The sequence below is a fragment of the Papaver somniferum genome, chromosome 10 (genome assembly GCF_003573695.1).
Source record: "Papaver somniferum cultivar HN1 chromosome 10, ASM357369v1, whole genome shotgun sequence".
NCBI classification, from domain to species: Eukaryota; Viridiplantae; Streptophyta; class Magnoliopsida; order Ranunculales; family Papaveraceae; genus Papaver; species Papaver somniferum.
The window spans coordinates 24,952,979-24,957,185 of record NC_039367.1 but is presented as its reverse complement, the minus strand read 5'-3'; the positions used below and the strand labels follow the sequence as shown (position 1 = coordinate 24,957,185).

General features: G+C 37.3%; 1 pseudogene; it reads right to left on the bottom strand.

Moving 5' to 3' along the window:
- Positions 1-3,308: 3,308 nt before the first annotated feature.
- LOC113319768 lies at positions 3,309-3,408 on the bottom strand (annotated as a pseudogene).
- Between the last annotated feature and the right edge of the window lie 799 nt (positions 3,409-4,207).

The following is a 4,207-nucleotide window of genomic DNA, read 5'->3' as shown; positions in this document are numbered from 1 at the left end:
TTGATTGAGTCTAACTGTCTAGTTGATTCTCTAGAAAGTATATTGGAGTTTGTCCATACAGATTTCTAAGCGAAATATTAGGTGTGGTTGTCAGACCCCCGCCTTTTCAATTGGTATCATAGAAGGCAAACACGTTTAAGACCTTACAAGTCTGTGTTTGTAGAAATCTGACTCTATGGACAGAGGTGTTATCTCAATAAACGTACCACCAGTCTTCGATGGCTCTAATTACTTATGGTGGAAAATTTTTATGCGAGCTTTTCTTCAAGCACGTGATTTTCAATCATGGGTATATGTAGTTAATGGCTATAATGCTCTTCTTGTGGCGGTTGAAGATGTAAACGTTCCCAAGGACATTGGTGAATACACCCCTGCCGAGGTAAATGCTGCAAAGCAAAACTCTGACAGTTTGAATGCCATTACCCCAAATCTTCAGCACCATGTGTCAAATTGCACTAAGTCTAAAGAAGCTTGGGATATCTTAGAAACCGTATTTGAAGGAAATACCAGTGAAAAGGAAGCTACAAAACCTTAATTTCGATTGGGAAAACCTTCATATGGCAGAAGAAGAAACCTTAATTTCGATTGGGAAATCCCAACTACAACACCATGGATTTATAAAGTAAAATTCACTACTACTTGATAGACACATTTTTGTGTCCGATTTGTCTCGATTCTATATTGTTAGGGCTCATTTTTGTACTTATTATGGTGTTTTATTTATTTGTAGGTATTTTTGGCCAATAAACATTTTTGGAAAAAATTGGCTCGAAAAGTTGTCGGAAAGCACCCGGAGGAAATTTGTTATTTGGACTCTCACTTTGCATAAGGGGTAACCTAAGAAGAGGTGTCGAGAGTTTGGGAATCTAAGGAGAGTCAGAGAAGAAGAAATCAGAGCTTTACCAAAATCTGTTTCTGCTGCTGCTGCTGCTGAAGAGGAAGAACGCGAAGAACATTGATGCACGGGAAACAGTCGCAGAACAGTGTCGTTGTTTAACAACTGAAGAAAATTAAGCTGTGCAGGACAGTCGTATTCTAGGGTCTTAAAATCAGCGACAAAACAACAGTATTTGCAGCAGTTTTCTGTAACAGTTCCATTGTAACAGCTGTTTTGCAACACCAATACACTGTTACAAACAGTCTGTGTTATTACTTTTCACTCTTTTAATCATCTTTTGAGCAACAAACACATATTTTGAGATCATGATTAATATGAGGAGCTAAACCCCATTGTTGAGGCGATAGAGGAAGCTATTTTCCCAACAAAAAGTGGTATATTCTATTTTATCTTTTTCTTTGCAATAATTATATGATTATTTTCCTTGAACTATTATTGAATATGATTTTTATTTGAGTGATGGTGATCTATTTTGATGGAGTATGCTTAGTTTTAAGACTTTTGATACTTCATACTTGGTATTTACAATTACTACTTTTGAAAATCTACTTGTTGCAATATTTTAGAATCAAGTTAAACGAAAAAATTGCATAAATATAAGTATTGGTTTAATCACTTTGAACTTGGAAAATATTGGAATCTTAGCCTCAGTGTTTCTTTTAGTATTGATATCATCTTTGATTGAGTTTACTGTAATTTTTAGTGAGTTTTCTTTTTTAATATTAGAATTTAAGTCTAATTAATATCCTTCACAAGTCTGGGAATCGAACCACTTTTACCACTATCTACAAATCACATCAATTTTTGGCGCCGCCGACGCGGACTTGTTTTTAGGGTTTTAGATTTATTTTATTTATTTATTTTATTATTTTTGTCCTTTTTTACGTTTTTGGCTATTTATCTTGTGTCTACAGGTTCTGAATCATAAAGAAAATTGAGCCAAAGAGTTTGGTGATTTCATAAAGACTTGGAGCTAAAGATTAAAGCAAAAAGAACAGAAAAGAAGACAATTTTATTTTAGACAATTTTAGTTTAGGGTTTGTTTTCTTTAAAAAAAAACTGTATTAGGGTTTATTATTTTTGTAATTGTTTTGTTTTTTGGACTTTTGGACTTTAGGACATTATTTTTTTATTATTACCCTACGAAAGGGTACTTTAAATATAAACTGTTTGCAGAGAAGGAGGACAATTACGATATTGTCTCTGCACCTTGGGTTCGTACACTAGACATCAGAGTCAGTCGCCCGAGTCGACTACAACCGATTCATCCCCCGTATAGAACGGGAGGTTAGATTCTAAACACTCGCGAATCCCCTGTCAGCGAGTTATTGGACTCCTTCGTGTGCATATATGTTGAGGACTGAATACGGACATTTATTTTTCTAGTAAAGGGCAAGGCCTGGCCATACTAGATAAGGATTCGGATTTCATCACCGTTCTCTTCTTGCCCGCTTTAGGAACACGTAACCTACGCGAACCTAAGCCTAAAATTTTGACTAGAACGAGACTGATAGGGTAACGAGCTTAACAGGAAAGTCATTCGAAAAATATTGGTTACTCTTTTAAGCATACTTCGAAGTTCTTAACGGTTTCTGTAAGTTGAATGCGTGACTGCGCCGCCTTGTAATACCGGTGAGGCCTTGGGTATCAAAGCTCCACCGAGCTTCCTCGCCTCTATTCAACTTACGTTAACTCGGATTGATTCCAGAGGGGTTTGATTAAATTGTAACGAATTCCCGTTCGAAGGATTAGAAGCTGGTCTAGAAACAATCTAAGTGGAGTCATCATGCTTTTTGTTTGCTAGAAATCAATAGGTTTGATTTGGTTGAGTCGGCCTTGATCTGTGTTTGCTTACCCTTCCAATTTAGAAAATTCTATTGTAAGCCTGAACGTAAAAGAGACGCACTAGGTAGATTTGTTAAAGAGAAACTTAGTAGTTCGAAGCGTCTCGATTACCTTAATCTAGAAATTCCGACTTTTGAAGAGTCTGTTTTTGAACGTCCTTTGACTGAGGAGAGAATCCATGTTGCTCCGATAGCGCCAGAAATGGCAACTTTGAAAGCTTTGTTGAATCCAACTAGGACTACCCGTCCTTCGTGTATTAAGTTAGCTGAAACCGGGGTACCCTATGAACTGAAACCTGGGACCTTACAGATGCTCCCAATCTTTTTAGGGAAAGAAAATGAAATCCCTTATTACCATGTTAGGGATTTTGAGGAAATTTGTAGTAATCTAAGAATTAGAGGCTTAGATGATGATGCTTTGAAACTTAGGTTATTCTCATTTTCCCTGAAAGATAAGGCCAAGTCGTGGCTGTATAGTTTGGACTCCGAGTCAATTGAGACATATGAACAACTTACATCTGCCTTTTTCAATAAGTTTTTCCCTAGGCACAAAACATCGTCTATTAGGACGCAAATATGCACATTTTCACAACAAGAGGGAGAATCTTTATATAGGTATTTGGAAAGGTTCAATGATTTATTATCCCAGTGTCCTCATCATGGTTTAGAAAAGGTTAGGCTAGTTCAGATCCTTTATGAGGGTTTAGATTATTCCACAACGACCATGGTTGAGTCTCTATGCACTGGTGGATTTGAAAACCAAACTGTTGATGCGACGATGGAATTTTTTAATGAAATCGCCGAAAAAACCCAGCAATGGGAAAATAGTAGGGCACCCCAGAAAACAATTCTTTTAAGTAGAGGAAACGTTAATAGGGTAGAAGGAGGCTATGAATCAGATGCCAAAATTGCTGCTATAGCATAAAGGTTAGAAGCCTTAGAAGTGGGCCAGACTAGTGGTCGAGTGGAGCCTTTTTGGGAAGGCCAGAATATTGAAGAGCAGGCCAATGCTCTTTATAATAACACTAGATTTGATAACCGTCAAAAGATTGACCCATATTCAGAAACCTATAATCCTGGTTGGAGAAACCATCCGAACCTTTCGTGGTCTAAGGGCCAAAGTCGAGGTCAGTTTAGTAATTCTAATGCTCCCCCGGGTTTTGGCTATACTAAGAATCCTTCAGTACTAGCTCAGTTTCAGAATCAGTCAGATAAGAAAATCCTAAGTTTAGAGGAATCTCTCGCCTTGTTAACTCAGCAAACTGCAAAATTCCAATTATCCGTAGAACAGAGTCTACAAGCTAGTAACAGGATAGGACAAGAAAATAGTCAGGCTATTTCCGAGTTAAAAACCCAGGTTGGTCTGATAAGTGATTCTTTGAGAGAAAAAGGTAAGTTTCCTAGTCAAACACAACCCAACCCTAGAGGAGTTCATGAATTAGGTCCAAAACCATCGAATCAATTG